The sequence below is a fragment of the Protopterus annectens genome, chromosome 8.part0 (assembly GCF_019279795.1).
Source record: "Protopterus annectens isolate FY-2018-M chromosome 8.part0, PAN1.0, whole genome shotgun sequence".
Lineage (NCBI taxonomy): Eukaryota > Metazoa > Chordata > Ceratodontiformes > Protopteridae > Protopterus > Protopterus annectens.
Genome location: NC_056741.1, coordinates 1,446,935,816 through 1,446,953,773, shown reverse-complemented (window position 1 = coordinate 1,446,953,773; position 17,958 = coordinate 1,446,935,816). Strand labels below are relative to the sequence as shown.

Sequence of the window (17,958 nt, the reverse complement as noted above, 5' to 3'; positions counted from 1 at the left end):
AGGGGTGGGCATCACATAGGTCATGGCCAGAATCTGGCTCCCAGAAAACAGCAAAGTGTAAAGACTTCTCATCTTCTTTTTGTGGACAATTTAAAACCGTATAGTTCATCAGATGAACAACTGAAAGCACAACTGCAAGTCATCAAAACGTTTTCAGATGATATAAGAATATCATCTGGTCTTGATAAATATGCAAAAGCCCCCTTTACAGCAGGAAAGGTGCAGCACCAAGAAAATATCAGTCTGGGACAGGAATGTGATATAAAAGAACTTTAGCACGAGGGAGTGTATAAATATTTGGGAATTGATGAAGGATCAACAATAAAACACGAATGAATGTGAAAAAAACTTAGTAAGGAATATTTTAGAAAATGTAAATTAATATTGAAAATAGCATTGACATCTAGGAACAAAGTCCAAGCTATAAACCACTTTGCTTTTCCAGTCCTTATGTAAGTTTTGGAGTGACTGACTGGCCCCAAAAGGTGTTGGATAGGTTGGACAGGAAAACAAGAATGATGCTTCATGCTTATCAAATGATTTATAAAAATCGTGCATACCAAGACTATATATTCCCCATTCTGAGGGAGGTATGGACCTCCTCGAAATTGATTACATCTGTAGATCTGCAACTGTAGGACTGTATACATATCTGCTGACCTCAGAAGACCCAAATGTAATGAAAGTTTTAAAACATGAGGGGAATAAGGCTAAGATGACTTCCCTGCTTAGTTTAGGAGAAGCATATCGGCATCAAGTGGGAATGGAAATCATACCAGAAGGAGATAAAAATCAGGCAGCAGCTGAATGTGCCAAAAAAACCCCAAAAGAATGAATAAAAGGTGAAGGACTAGAAGGGAAGACAAGAAATGTGTAAAATGCATAAATATAGAAAACTCTTGTAACAACCTCGTGTTGATCAGGATCGAATGCAGGAATGGTTAAGGAGAGGTGAATTTAAACCAAACAATGAAAGGTTAATATTGGCAGCCCAATATAGTAGACTATGTACATGCTGGTTTACGGAGTCCATTAAACATGTGGGAGAAACAGGCAAATGTGGGTTTTGTAAAACAGAATTGGAAACCGTCGCACATCTTGTTGCTGGTTGTGATATACTAATGGCAGAAGAACTGTATACTGAAAGGCATAATAATGTTTGAAGACTATTGCACTGGGGATTGTGCAAACATTATAATACTGAAGTAGCTCAAAAACACTGGAAACATGAGCCACAAAGCATTATAGAAAATGATGAAATTTATATCACATGGGATCACCCACTACCAACAGTTAAAAAAATAGATGAGGGAAATATAGCAGTTCACGAAAAAAAGACAAAAGTAGCATTGATCATTGAAACTGCTACACCTAGTGACTACAGTGTCTTACACAGAGAGAGAGAGACAGTCATAAAATACTGGGATATGCAGGCAGAAACAAGGGCAATGTGGATGAAAGATAGCCAGACAGTTCCAATAGTAGTAGGAGCAATGGGTCTTGTAAAAAAGAATTTACAGTCGTACCTAGATGTTTCTGATACATGTAACTCCATATGAATTGCAGAAGACATCATTACTGGGCACATTGCAAGTGCTGTGAAGAGCACTTCTGGCTAATTTCATGAACTTTAATCATACTTGACTTAGGAATGGGGTACATTCCCATCATGGTATTAAACACCCAAAAGACTTGGAGAAATTAAAAAAAAAAGACAAACTGTAACACAGTTCTAAAAATAGATGCAAGAAAAAACAGATATAGTAATCTAGGAAAAGAACACAAAAGTAGCATTGATAATTGAAATTGCTACACCCAGTATTAGAAACCCAGAAGTCTTGCAGAAATTAAAAAGAGACATAAATCATAACCTAGCGATTATAAGATTAACTTCACTTCAATCATAACACTGAAAATTATCCTGCTCTTCCATTCTGTTGACAATTTTTACTTTAAATTCCCGAACTTATCATTTATAGTAACTCCAACTATTTGCAACTAAAACACAAAAGATGAAGAAGAAAGGAGATTATGAGCCCAACCTCCTTAAAACACTCACTCATGTCAGGGCCTGTGATTATTCTGCTTACTTTCATTTACTTTTTTATTTATTGATATCTGTTTACTGGGAAAGTCCGACTGGGCACAGGTGCCCTTTTTCAGCAAAGGCACAGGAAGAAAAGCTCTAAAGTATCATATTTAATGCAATAAATATTTAACAACATTTTATATACATTTCTTATTCTCATTTATCTTTTCTTCCCTCTATCTTTGTCCTGCTACTGCATCCCACAACCTTTCCAATCATTTTTAAGCTGTTCCTTTGCTGCTATTACCACTGGAATTCATTCATTCATTTCTACTCTTTGCCTTCCCATGAATGGAGACAGGCTGCTTAAAAGAGTAAGCTACCAACATACTCACAGCACAGTAGGAGCTCACATGGCCAGGGCAGTAGGAGCAGTTATAGCCATGCCATCTATACACAGCCTAAAGAGCATCACTGCACGGACGTGGTACAGAACTAGGGACACCCCCCTTACAAAGACCTCCACAATGCTCTGTAATATACAGTCTCACCTGTACCCCTTAAAATGTGATACAGTCATAGACTGTGTGGAGGACAGTAGCATCAGTGTGTTTATGTGGGCAACAGACATGAATCTCAAGGACTTGCTGGGCTTGCAAGTTATACTAGCTGTTGGCAACTTCACAACCCATGCTATTGTCTGTAGACAGCTGTTCATGGCCCATGACAACATGTGAATGGCTGCAACATGGAAGAGGTTATGTCTCTGTCCACTTACAGCTCCCTGTAGAGTCTCATAACACAGCTGTATACAAAGTCTGCTCTGAATATTAAGGCACAGATCAGAGCTGTACACAGGCACCTACCCTACATAACACCTAAAGGCTGGCTATTTCACTATTTGTAAATTTTGTGATGAGAACTACAATGTCAACCACACAACATACTTCTTCCTTTGAAGTAAAAAAAAAAGAGTGAATTTCTTTCTTTCATCATGATTTTATTTCAGGCCATTAATGGATAAAAAGGTTGGAAAAAGTCCTAAACTGCACCTCAGAGCAACCATTGCCCCATGATTTCTGAAGGCCACCCCAGCTTAATTAAATTAGTTCTACCACAATAATAACAGTGCAGTATTGGCCAGTTAGTATTTGTTGAAAAGATGCAGGAAAAACCTGGATGATGAAATTTGAGCCTGTCTGGCATTTTTTAAGTACTGTCTCTTGCTTGTACTCCATACTGGCATTTGTTTGGCAGTACCTCCTATGGTACAGAGAGGTGCTGATATATATATATATATATACATATATATATATATATATATATATATATATATATGTGTGTGTGTGTGTGTGTGTGTGTGTGTGTGTGTGTGTGTGTGTGTGTATATATATACTGGTGCAGGTATGAATAGGCCTCTATGGAAATGGGTAGTATGACATTGTACATTGGCTTGCAAAGTACTAAACTTCTACCAACTGTCATGTAGAGTCTTGTTGCAAAGCAGCACTGTAACTAAAAGCCAGCGTATGTGGTATATGGAAGGAGTTATGAGCTGAAAGAACTTCACTGTTCATAGGCAGCATGCATTATGCTCTGTAGTGCTGTTGCATGGCCTATATCTTTTATGGTGGGAGGGGCAGAACAAGGTTCTGTGTACCATAGTGCTGTTTTCTATGGGGGGTGCATTATGGCCACTGTGCTTACAATTTGTAAATTCCTTGCTGCACCCCTCTACACTCTGTACACTAATATACAATGTCATGTACATAACATGCACAGACATGTGTGCACTGCCTAAAGTCATCCTCCATGACATGTCCTCACATTATGCACCTGGTGTGACATACCACCACTAATGTCCACTAATGATGAGACCTGTGCTTGCTGCATCCTGTCCCTTATCTTAGAAAAAAGAATACTTTCCCATCCTAGCTCACTCCCGCAAGCCTCCACCCCCACTGGCTAATGCTGACATGATCCAGGTCTGTTTATGGTCCTACATCAACACTGGCACCCTTAAAAGCCCTCCTTTTGTGCCATCACTCTTGCAATGCAGCTGATATATAGTGATGCGTCCAGTTCAGCTTCATTATACTCCCCAAGATTTACAGTACTTCTTAGGGGCTTTGGTAATCTCAGTGCAGTTCCATATAGAAACCAGAGGAAGGAGAACACTACTGTATGAAAACACATGCTTTGGGTATTTCCATTATATTTCCTGAAAGCCAGGGAATGTATTTTGTTGTATTAATGTTGAGGCATTTCCTCATCTCCTACATTTTGATATCGCTGAAAAAGAACAGTTGCCTCAAGTGAGGTAGACATCTGTACTACTCTTTGTCACTAGCAGTGTTTAAAGCAGCTATATGATACTAAAAATGTGCAATAATAAATGGTGGTAGGGTGTCTGTAGTGTACAATGGTGGAACAGACAGTGAGTAGTTGGGCTAAACCATCCTTTTATTCAAGTACACAACCTACACTTCTATGATGACTCACATTTTTTCACTCATCCACAAACTGGATCAGTTTTGGTAAACAATGGCTTTTTACAGTCCTCAACTCCTGAGATAAGCTTTTCATAATAAAATAAGTCCTGATGTACTTTGAAGCACACTACCCATTTAACAAACCCATCATCAAAAAAACTGTCCTTAAATCTGTTGCAGGAGATACTGAAGCATCAGAAGCCCACAAATCAACAGCTTTTTCTTACTATTGGGTTTTTGCAAACATTCTGGTAAAAAATAAAAACAAAGCAAGAAAAAAAACATAACCCCCCCAGAAAGGTATGGTGGAAATGTATGCTTGTATGTGCCTTACTGAACACAGGTTTTCCACCATGTAATTTAAGAGGTACTGTAAAAGTTCCTTCTCTATTTAGTCATCATCAAAACAAAATATTACTGCATGGCACAAAACTACATTGTTCCACCAACTCCAGATTTAAAACAGCTGATAATACCAAGGAAGATGAGACGGAATGTTACCTCCATGTGTAAATGCCGTATCTATTAACTACCAAGGTACTGGGAGCAAATAATTACAGAAGGAAAGGTAACAGAATGGGAAGAGGCCAAGAATATATTTGGACTGCAGGCTAGAGATTGCCTTCCCTATCAAAGATTGATATCAGAGTGTAGGCAAAGAGAAATGAATAGGGGATCCTAAGTGAAAGACCATCACTGGTAGAGCTTTTAGTAGAATTTAGAATAGAAACTGCTGTTAAAAAGGGATAATTAATAGGGTATATAAAATATTGCATGATAACTTTAGAAATCAATCAGAGGAGGTTAGAAAGGATTGAGAAGAGAGACTGGATAAACAAGTCACAAAGAAACAATGGGAGGATATACAGATGTCTCCCAAATATGCAATAAAGTCTAGAAGATTTAGGATTTTTGCTTGGAAGCGTTTGCATAGGTATTTCTATACCCTAAGCAGACTCCAACAAATTTTTCCTCAGGCAGATTGTAAATGCTGGAGGTATAATGGGGAAGAAAGAGATAACGGGGAACATATATTTTGGAGAGTAAGGAGTTTGCAGACTTTATAAATTCTCTGCAGACTACTCTGTTGAAAATATTGGGTAAGCAAATTGGTGTACCTAAAGAAATGATGTTTTGAGCTGTCATACAGAATCAAAATTAAACATAGTAAGGCTTGCTGAATTTAATTCTGGTGGCGGCCTAAAAAAGCAGTTACTAGAAAATGGAAATCAAAGCCTAAACCAAACCGTACTAGAAGTAGTGAATATAGTAACAAGAGATAAAGAACTGGAAGTGGGATCTTTAGGAAAGGGTAGGAGCAAATTACATAGAAAAATGTGAATTGTGGGGACAATACATGCAGAATAATGTTTTGGAGGAGAAATGAGGTTTAAGGGAAGGCAGGAATTGAAAGAGCTATGTAAAGTTCGATTGACAATGACTATATAGAATATTATATAAGATGTATAATGTTTGCAACTGAAAATATGTCAATATGGTTTGTTTTCATTTATATAAATGTATGATTGCCTGGTCATAAGTGATAATTCAATAATAATGTTTCTTGTTACAAATGACCAGTAATCTGTAAGTATCTAAGATATCAATTTGCAATTAACTTCAGTTCTCAAACAAGGCACTACAGGTACTAACCCAGATGCTCTAGCTAAAGCACACTGTAACAGATACACCTTGTTTCATTTAATGCTTGTGTGCTGTCTGTGTCTGTCTTCATGTGAGAGCATACACATGCAAGGGGTCTACATTACACCACCGAACACTTAAAAAAGTGAACGGTGATTAATCGACCCTGTGTAAGAGAAAGCTTACAATGTTGAACTGTCAGAAAAGCGATTTTTTTCCCAAGGGAAAAAAAATCGCCGTTCCAACAAAAAAAAAAAGAAAAAAAAAAAAAAGAAAACACTTTAAACATTACACTTTGTGGGGGCCTTTGCCCCCCCCCCTACTTAAATATACCAACTCCGAGATCACACTATAGTGCTGAAAACGGCAAAGTAATGAAGAGGCCAAGTGAATTCTTTCCCAGGGAAAGAATTCGCTTAAAAGCCACTTCGATATTTTGCCTTTTCAGTCCTTTCAGTCTGACCAAGACGCATTTGAAAGAATGCTTCTTTGGTCTTGTAATAGGAACCCCATGCAAATACCTCTGGCAATTCACTTTTGAATGAATTACCACAAGTGTAATTCTAATAAAGCACTCAAACCTCCACACTCTAAGAACAACAGTAACTCATCAATCAATAGGCACGGATCACTGCATGGATAAACATCTGATCAGCTCAATTAAGAACTAGAAAGAGAGTCTGCAGAGGCAGAGCTGCTGCTAAACTGAAGAGAAACCCCCACAGACCTACATTACCTTCAGTATTACTTGCAAATGTCTGCTCACTGGATAATAAAGGTGGATTATCTGAGAATGGAGCTCACAAAAAATATGGTGAGGAGCACTTGTTTGTTCATTTTCTCTGAAACTTGCTGTGAACCTAGATGGGCTAACTCTCTTTAGAGTAGTAGATAGATGTAAAACACAGAGTGGTAAAGCTAAAGGTGGTGTATGCATCTATGCTAATAACAGATGGCGCAAAGACTGCAAGCTGGTTAAATCATACTGCTCTAAAGATGTGGAAATACTGACACTAAAATGCAGATCTTTCTATGTACCAAGGGAAATCAATGGGATATATGTCACAGCAGTATACACCCCCCCCCCCGTGCTAACACCACTGAAGCTCAAAATAAACTCAATAATATTATCTGTGAGCTACAAAGCAGAAACACAGAGTTTGCACATGTGATAGTGGGTGATTTCAACAGATCTGAGCTTAAGGAGGTGCTATCCCATTTTAATCAGTATGTGGACTTCCCCACCAGAGGGTAGAATACCATAGACAATGCTTACAGCAACATTAAAGGAGCCTTTAAAGCTTTGAAGCAACCTAACATAGGCAGCTCATATCACACTGCCATCCTGCTTCTGCCTACCAATAAGACAGCTTTGATCAGAGAAAAAAATGACAGCTAAACAGATCAGAGTCTGGCAGGAGGGTTCCATGGATTGCCTTCAGGACGGTTTCAATACCACCTGGTGGGAGGTCTTCAAAGAAGTGGCTATCTACAACCTCCCATTAGACATAGACACCTATACCGAATCAGTTCTTGCCTACATAAATAAATGCATGGAGGATGTAACCACCGAGAAAGCCATCACTATAAGAGGTAAGCAGAAGCCCTGGCTCACCAGGAATATCTACGAGCTACTGAGGGAAAGAAACACAGCCTTCAGGTCAAATGACAAAGAAATGTTAAAGGAGGCCAGGTCAAATTTGAAAAAGGGCAAAGAGGGAGTATGGGAGAAAAATTCAGATTCACTTCCATAAACATGAGGGACATGAGAAGCCTATGGCAGGGGATACAGCAGCTCGTGGCCTGTAAGACTAAAACACCCCAATGTGATGACAGCTTGGAATTCCTAAATGAACTGATCTCCTTCTCTGGCAACTTTGAGGTGAAGAACACCACCATACCTTCTAAAACAAACACTGCCAAAGAGGACTCCAAGGAGGTGAGACTTCAGCTTAAGAGGGTGAATCCTAGGAAAGCTGCTGGACCAGATAACATACCTGGCAATGTGTTGAAAGAGTGTGTTGATCACTTATGTCTGGTACTGACAGACATCTTCAACTCATTCCTTGCTACAGAGAAAGTTCCCTCACATTTCAGGGAAACAAGTATTGTTCCACTTCTGAAGAAATCCAATCCTACCTGCCTCAATGACTTTAGTCTGTTCGCCTTAACTTCAAACATCATGAAGTGCTTTGAGAGGATTGTGAAGAAACATCTATCTGCGGGTCTGCTTAAGTCCTTTGATCTGCTCCAGTTTGCATACCAGGTAAACAGATTGACTGTGGATGCAACAAATAGATTGACTGTGGATTCAATATCAGTCACCACTACACCTTGCAACAAAACACCTAGATGGGAGGAAAAACTATGTAAGGCTGCTTTACATCGACTTCAGTTCTGTGTTCAACACCATGATACCGATGCAACTGGTGGATAAGCTCAAGAAACTCGGGAGAAACAAGCACTTATGTAACTGGACTCTTGACTTCCTGATTGGTAGACTCCAATGGACATGTGCTGGAAAAAACACCTCTCAATGCATAGTCCTGAATACCGGTGTTCCCTAAGGTTGTGTGCTCAGCCCCTTGCTCCACACCCATGACTGTACTGCAAAACATAACTCAAACCATATTATAAAATTCGCTGATGATACCACAGTCATGGATCTCATTAGTGGTAGGAATGAGCGTAACTACAGGGATCAGATGAACACTTTGATTGCCTGGTGTAGCAGGAACAATCTGGACCCGAATGTTAGAATGTTAATAAGACCAAAGAAATGATTATAGACTTCAGGAGAAAGGCAACAGTTCACCAACCACTCACTATCAAAGGGAAGGTAGTAGCAAAAGTCAAAACAACCTTTCACATCACAAATGACTTCTCCTGGACTGTTAATACCAACCATTTAGTCAAGAAGACTCAACAGAGGCTTCACCTCCTGAGAAGCTCAAAAAGACCAGGCTCCAACTGTCTGCTCTTACCACTTTTTTACAGGGGAGCTATCAATAGCATCCTCACTAGCAAATTCATAGCATGGCTGAGCAAACAGTTGCTGAGTAGAAAAAATGACAGAGGGTGGTAAGGGTGGCTGAGAAAATCTTGGGCATACACCTCCCTTCTATTCAAGAGCTTTTCTTTACAAGAGCAAGAAAGAGAACATACAAAATACTAGCTGATTTGACCCATCCGGCCCACAACTGGTTCTCACAACTTGCATTTGGAAGGAGATATTTCAGCTTCCACTGTAGGACTACCAGATTCAGGAACAGTTTATATCCTACAGCTTTGAGAACTATTAATATGGACACCAACCATAATACCTGATACACTGAAGCCTTTTTTTTGTTTAATCCTGCTGCTCTGAGCAATTACTACCAGCATTACTATTATGCAATATGATGGCTATACGGAGTCACGTCTAAGGTTAACCAGTACAGTATGGTAACTAAACAGCTGTTATTCACTAGTCTATATTCTCTATCTTAACGGTGAAGGGGTTTGGTGGTGGGTATTTATTTATCATTGGATAATGGGTATTGAGTGCGCTTATGTCATGTGACCTACCTCTTGCATGTCCCACTTGTTATTTTCTTTATGTTATTCTCTGATACCGCTGTATCTACGTTATTTGCACTGCATTTCTCTCATGAGCTGACATTTGTAATTTCATTTAGGCTGCACTTGCGTGGTCTTAAATGACAACAAAGTTTCTTTGAATCTTTTGAATCTTCTCGAGTTGTCAGTACAGCTGGAATGGGAAGTCATGGAATATTCATAACCTGCCTCCTTGTGGGGGGTGAGGCAAGCATCAAGCTGCTAGTTTCACAGAGCATCAGGAGTAAAGTAGGCTGTGTCCTAAATAAAGTGCCCAGTTTGCGGCTTTAACAAGCAAACAAATAAATTCTTCTTCTCATCTAACACTAGCAAAATGATATGAGTTCTAGCCTTAGTTCATTTAGAAAAAGCCAAGTTACAAACTATGGCATTAAACAAAAGTTTCCAGCACTTAATATTTGTACGTTTTCATACCTGCAAATATTCAGATAAGGGTCAGTAAAAATAAACTATTATTATATATTGGTGCACCACCCGACCTGTGTATGCAGGCATTCCCTTGGTCTCCAAGTGTTTCCCTGGGATAATTTGTGCATAACATGCCAAGATCTTTTTTTTTTTTACCTTAGAAATTGTTGTACAGTACTACTATGATACTAACTACTTTAGTTCTGTTTTGTTGTTAATGACTGTTTAGAATTGCCATGTAATCTCTTTACAATCTTTTTTTTTTGTCTAACAGTACATCTGTTTCTCCAAACCAGAATGAGAGTGAAATTTGTTGTTTGTAATCAGTGGTCTACCCCAGATAAATTAAAAATAAATAAATACATTTATACTTACAGGGTTATATTTCCTATCACTTATAAACTTTAAATATGTGAATGACAGAAAATAAAGCAGCACACACACACACACACACACACACACACACACACACACATACATATGGTACATGCAAGTAAATCATGTCTCGGATGCTGTTCCTCTTCTAGCCTGCCCTGCACTAAGTAGGTACTTGTTTTAAAGATATGAACTTTCAAAACTCCATTTTTGCTGATTGTGTACTATATATGGAATACAGACTCTGACAAGAAGGATTGCTTTTTAAATTGTGTTTACTTAAAACACACTCCAACCCAGTAAACAAGTGATCATTTTCATTTGTGCTTTCTATAATGAAAAAAAAGGAAAAGGGGCCAATTCTTATACTAACAAAAAAATCCTCATTTTTCAAAAGGTACAATATAGGGTGTCAGTTAAATGAGGCAGGACCACAGCTGGAGAAGAATGGGAATGTTTAAGAAAAAAAAAAAAGCATTGGGAGGGGGTGTTAAATCATGGGTAGGGGTGCTAAATTTCAAAGTGCAGCTTTGCCTACTTCCTGTCTGCCTGCAGTGCATCTACAAAGCTATTTAATCCACATTTCTTTGTTATAGATGAAGCTGTTTTTTCCAATTGGCCTCGCAGTATGCACACAAAGCTACAGATACTACTTTTTCTGTTTTCTCTGCACAAAAATGTCAGTATTGCAGAATTCTTGAGAAATATGCTTTCATTTATCTAAATAATAAAAAGTATAGGATAGCGTCAAAGACTGTAGTGCCAAAGAAACAAGTTGGTTCACCCCATCCCCTAGATTCATCCATCTTACTTGTGAACAAGTGACATATGCAAAAGAAACAGGTCAGTGAAGCAAATGCTAATTCTCTCCCCTCCCTGATGTTTACATAATCCTATCCCACCAAAAGCTAGAAATAAAGGGACTGGGCTTCACTCATAAAAAGGAAGGAGGCTCAATGTCTTCACGTGCAGAAAAGCTAAACTGCAGCTTGAAAAACAAAGATGCAACCTGCGGGATGCTCTGGGTAATGTGGGTAAACTGAAACCCACTCTGAATAGGAACTGAGAAGAGCTTTGAAGCTTTTATTTAAGAATCAATACAGCAAGTGCTTAGCCAATACAGCAACCCCTAGTTTCTGAAACCACAAAATTCAGTCTGCCCTTTCTGAAAATGTCTTTCATGTTATTCAAGAAATGTGCAGAAAACACACATATAATGGTCTTTGACACACACACACACACACACACACACACACACACACACACACACACACACACACACACACACACACACACACACACACACACACACACACAGAGCTGCCAAAAAAAGAAAAAAAAAGAAAGAAAACACAAGCATGAGAGGAGATTTACAACTGGATGTATACTTGCACAAAGGTCTGCCAATCACTGACAGTAGATGTGTTATAAGATAAGACGTGTCAATAGTTAATTCCTTAAACAAAAAGGGGATACAAATCTGACACCATTCTAGGACAAAATAACCCACTTTTACTACAACCAGTACAAACTGTCAAGTACTTAAGTAAAGTAAGTTAGATGCCCTAGAGTCAAAATTGACTCATGGTGACTCTATGTCTAGGCCCAAAGGGTTCTCATCACATATTATAGGTTCATAGGTAGGTACTAGGCTATCTGCCCGAGGGCATCTATAAGCCTAGCCAGACTGTGTCGGCTTTCACCACCCCATTGATTAATTAAGTGAGCCTCTGTCAAGCAGAGCCAATTAAGTGATCCCAGGGTTGTACTTTCTGTTACCCATCCACTCGTCAAGGCTTCTCTTGAAGAGTGTTAGTGTGGGGCTCTGCCTAATGTAGTTAGGAATTTTGTTCCAAAGCATGGGGAGTCTCAGTGACAGGAATCTATCCCTCCAGCATGTTCTATTTATTGTTGTGGAGAGGTTTAGCTCACTAGAGTGTGTGGCTCGCAGTGACTTGGATTTCTTTAGGTGGAGCATGTCCATCAATTCTGAGTTGGACATGGCTTTGTAAGTCAGGCAGAGATCACCTCTGAGTACAGCCGGAGTTTTTTCAGTCGGGCTGCATAGGACATATGTTTGAGGCCAGTAATCCTCTTGGTGAGGTGCTTTTGTGGTCTTTCAAGCTGTTGGAAGTGTCTTGTGAGGTACATCCCAAATGGGGCATTGTACTCTATGATGGGTCTAATGAGTGACGAGTAGAGGGGCACTACAACCTCTTTATTTCTAGATGCAAACCCCTTAGTAATTAGATGGGCCACATAGAAGGATTTTCTAACTACTTTGGCAATATGATTGTCAAAGGAGAGATTACTGTCTACCTGGGTCCCCAGATCTCTTATTACCTCTTCTGTATTAAGGGGGCTGCCACCTATGTGGTAATTCGTGGGTGTTTTGTTTTTCCCAAACGGGATGACTATGCATTTTTTGGCATTTAGCTTGAGGCCATGACTTTGACACCAGGTGTCTGTCTCAGTAAGGCCTTTTTGGAGGATGTCCGTGTCAGCCAGAGAGTCAATTATGGTTCCCAGTTTGCAGTCATCGGCGAACTTGGTTAGCCATAGTCCTCCTGTGTTTGCCTGTACTTCTGAGAAATATATGCTGAACAGTAGGCGTCCCAGAACTGAGCCTTGCAGGACACCACTTGTGACTGGTTTAGAGTCAGTCCTGGAGTCCGCTATTTTTACCGTGTGAGTTCTGTCTGTAAGCCAGTTGGCAACCCATCTTGTGACGTAGGGGTTTATGTTCAGGCTGGTGACATTTTCTATAATACCCGAGTGAGGAATGGTGTCGAATGCCTTGGGGAGATCAAGGTAGGCTGTGTGAACCACCTTTCCCTCATCTATGGCCTTGGTAACTGTCTCGAAGAAGTCAACCAGGTTTAGTAGGCATGATCTGCCCTTAAAAAAGCTGAACTGGGTCAGGTCAAGTGTTTGGAGGTTCCCAATGTCTTTGTTAATGAGTTCCATGATAATGTGCTCCATAGCCTTGCAGACCAGCTAGTCAGGCTTATGGGGCGATAGTTACCAGGGTCAGTTGTGGCTCCTCCTTTGTGGAGCGGAATAACTATTGCTGTGCACCATTCTATGGGCACGTAGCCTGTGGAGAGGCTGAGGTTGAATAGCGTGTTTAGGTGGGGGGTTAGTTCGTTCTGTAGTTCGTGCAAGACGAAGCCTGGGACACCATCTGGCCCCATTGATGCTGTGTTTTTGGCTTTGAAAAGGGCTGTTTTCACCTGTGCTTCTGTGATTTCTGGGACACTACACTTTTTTTTTTCCAGTATTGTTGTGGGCCCTTTTGAAGGTGAGAGGGAGGTGAAGTTTGCACCGAATCTATCTGCCAGTATGTTGGCAATATCAGTAAGTTCAGTATATTTTGTGCTATTTTGCACTATCTCAGAGCATATCTGTGAGTTGCCACTTAGATTTTTGACATAGCTAAAGAAGGCTTTGTGGTTATCTTTTGAGTCCTTGGCTATTTTTCTTTCGAAGTTAGCCTTGGATGATTTTATGAGGGACCTTAGTTTCTTACTGATACTGGTCAGGGATGTCTTTCCTTCTTGGGATTTGCTTTTTTCTGAACTAGTTTCCTCCTTTTGTTGTATAACCTGTTTATGGCAGGGGTCCACCAGACTGGTTTCCTTCTCTTAGGGGAGTGAGTCTTGGTTTTGCTAGGGATGGCACGATCCATGCATCCTTGTAGGTGCTCATAGAGTGCAATTGTAAAGGATTCTGCATCTTGGGCAGTGTTATCCTTTAGCATGGGGGCTGTGAAACTTACCACCTCTGAAGTTTGCTTTAGAAAAGTTTTTCACTGTGGTTTCCTTGGCTGGGGGTGGTGATGGGGTGTGGACATCCAGGGTGATTAGTTTATGGTCTGATCTAACCAGTGACAGGTTGACCTCCGGTATGGAGCACCTGTCGCCCATGTTGGTGATGACCAGGTCCAATATGTTGTGGCCTCTGTTAGGGGAGTTTACCAGCTGATCCAGGGCATTTGAGTTGATAAATTCCAGGAAGCGCTGAGCCTGGGAGTTTGTATTCAAGTAGTTTTCCCAGTTAATGGTAGGGTAATTGAAATCTCCCAAGATCAGGGTGTTTGGTAGGACCTTCATGTTTTCCAGTGTCTCCAGAAAGGTGGAGTGGTGGTCCTTGGTCATGGAGGGTGATCTGTAGCAGGCCACAATTTGCATTGCAGATTTGCCCGATGTTAGTTGCACATGGATGATCTCAGAGGTATCATGCTACGTCACTAACCTGGAGGTGTGGGTATCCTTGATGAATATGGATACACCCCCTCCTTTTGTGTTTAGGTTCGTGTTCTGTGGCTGAAATGTGTGGTATGAGTTGTAGCCCAGTAGTGCTGGAGTGCTCTCTGAAGCCTTGAACCAGGTTTCAGTTACTGCACAGATGTCGACGTTCTCCATACTTAGGAGTGCTTCAAGTGCATGCATTTTGAGATTTAAACTCCTGGCGTTCAGTAGCATAACCCTCAGTTTTTTACTTGTGCTGTTTACAGAGGTGGGTTTGAATTTTGAGCCTTGCCTAAAAAGGCACTATGGGGGCAGTAAGAGCCTTGGCCAGTATTCGAAAGCCAAGGGGTGTGAGGTGCAAGCCATCTCTTGTGAAGCAACGCGGCTTGTCGAGCATGTCATCCCAGGCTGACAGACACTGGATCCCCTTTGAATGACACCAGAAGCTTAGCCAATTGTTGAAATTGATCATTTTTTCTTTATACTGAGGTATCATTCTTGGTGAGGGCAGGATGCTACACAGGGTCAGGGTCATACCCGCTTGGGTTACATGATCAGAGAGCTCTTCCATGTCTCTTTTCATGTAGTCCAGGGAGGTAAGGCTCAGGTCGTTCACACCAACATGAACAATGACAGAGCCATATTTGTACTTGTTCTGGAGTGACCTGAGTGCTTGTGTTATGTGGCGGATTCTGGCTCCCGACAAGCAGCTAACAGTAACTTTCTCCTTGTCCAGCCTAGTGAGTGGGGCGTCAGTGTGCCTGACTATTGAGTCACCTATTCCTAGTGTGTTAGGTATGTTATTTTGCCTTAAGGGCTGTGATTGTGCGGCACATTGATTTTGTGTTTTATGTGTTGTCTGGTTTGTGACGGGAGGTGCAGGTTTTGTAGGTGTCTGCTTTGGAGCTCTCTGATGCTTTTGCAGGTTTTTATTTAGAGCCTCCGAGTATGATTTTGTGTATTTATGTGTATCTTTTGCCAGTGCTGGTTTAGTAGGTCTATGAGAGGCTGGAGGTGTGGTGCAAGTGTTAACCTTCTCCTCGTGACTGTATGTTCCAGTCTTGGGTGGAGATACCGTAGCCTCCAGTTTGGCTGTATAACTGCATCTCTCACATATGTTAGTGTTTTGTGGTAGGAGGAGAGGGCTGTCTGTGTACATGAGCAGTTGTAACATTGCCTCAGGATACCCAGATTCACCAGCTGGACTGAAGAGTACACCTGAAGTTGCCCTTTGGTCATGCCTGATTAGTAGGGTGAGCTGCTTAGTCACTTGGTTGGTGAGGGGTAGATAAAGAGCCTTGCCCTGCTGAGCAGTCAAGTGTCGGGGTATATTAGTGCTTGCTATTAGGTCTGAGCAAGTGCTGGACTGTAGGATGCTTTTTGAGTGCTTAGGTTGAGAGTTAGACTAGTTTCAAGTGAAAAACTGAAGGAGACTTAGTGGAGCCAGGAATAATTTAACCCTAGCTAACCAGTGCTGCCCAGCACACAAAACCATGCAACGTGTTTTTTAAACTACTAACTTCTGGGCTGGAACCACTCCTCCAGGGACAGATGGCTGCTCAAAGTTCCCCTCTCTCACAGGTGAACAGAGAAACTTCCCTCTATCCAAGTAAAGTATGGGCAACTCAGAAACTTGTAACACAGCCCTGAATTCAGCACTAGCCTGAAAACTGGACTATACTAGCTTAGAAAGGCGGGAAACAAGAAATGTATTTATTTTTTTTTTGAAAAGATAAGGCAAAAACAGTAAACAGTACACTTAAAACAGCTTTAAACAACTACAAGTGATCAAAAAAGGCTATCGCACTTTAGTGTGTAGCCTACAACAGTTAAACAATTTATTTAAATAAAAACAACTTTTTAAAAGTGCAGGCAGTCGAATAAGTACAATATGTGAAAAAAAAAAAACAAGCTTTTAAATCACAATAAGTGCTGGAAAATCAGTGTTTAGGCAGAAAACAGTTAAGTACAGCAAGAAAGTACAGAAAACTGATACTCAATCACTCCGAAGTCTCTCTTTTAAGCTAGAAGGCTTACATCAGTTTAAGGCTTTCTAGTGCTTTCCAGTAGGTTAGTTACAGGAAAGATGGGAAACAAGTGCAGATGTGGTCTTTTAAACCAGAAAGCTGAAAGAGATGGACAACTTCCCGAATGGTCAATAAACTACAATTCCTGGGCCAAGAACCACTCCTCTTGTGGTAGACAGGCTACCTAGTACTTACCACTCCCACTGATCAGCTAGAAGGCTGCACTCCAACAGAAGGGCTTGGGGGGCTCAGAAGCTTACAAGCAGTCCTGGGTACAGCAAATCTGTACCTGGACTCGACTAGTTACGAGAAAGGTGGGGATCAAGCACAAATGTGGGCTTTAAAACCAGAAAGTTGAGAGAGATGGTAAAAACTGCCCAAACAGCCAGTAGCTACAATTTCTGGGCCAGAACCACTCCTCTTGTGGTAGATAGGCTACCTAGTGCTTACCACTCCCACTGAAAAGCTAGAAGGTTTCCCTCCAACACATAAAGGCTTGGGGGGCTCAGAAGCTTACAAAGAGTCCTGGATACAGCAAATCTGTACCTGGACTAGACTAGTTACAGAAAAGGTTGGGAACAAGTGCAAACGCAGGCTTTTAAGCCAGCAAGTTGAAAGAGATGGAAAACTGCCCAAACGGCCAATAAACTACAATTTATGGGCCAAAACCCACTCTTCCCGTTGTAGATAGGCTACCTGATGCTTACCACTCCCACTGATAAGCTAGAAGGCTTCCCTCCAACACAGCATTGAAAGAGATGGAAGAGCTTCCCAAACGGCCAATAAACTATAATTTATGGGCCAGAAACTTCTTCTGCTGTGGTAGATAGGCTACCTAGTGCTTACCACTCCCACTGATAAGCAAGAAGGCTTCCCTCCAACACAGAAAAGCTTGGGGGGTTCAGAAGCTTACAAACAGACCTGGGTACAGCAAGTCTGTATCTGGACTAGATAAGTTACAGGAAAGGCAGGAAATAAGCTAGGAATTATTTATTTATTTTAAACAGAAAAGCAGCTAAAACAGCAGTAAATACAATTCAAATGCAATGCAGGCTAGCACACGTATATCAATATTACAGCAAATACAGTTTAATTAAATGCAATTAAATTAACAA

General features: G+C 40.7%; 1 protein-coding gene across 2 annotated transcripts in view; it reads right to left on the bottom strand.

Annotated features, from left to right (window-relative positions):
• The window catches only part of MCAM (melanoma cell adhesion molecule), a 508,421-nt gene that overhangs the window by 242,111 nt on the left and 248,352 nt on the right, over positions 1 to 17,958 (bottom strand). The window lies entirely within an intron of this gene.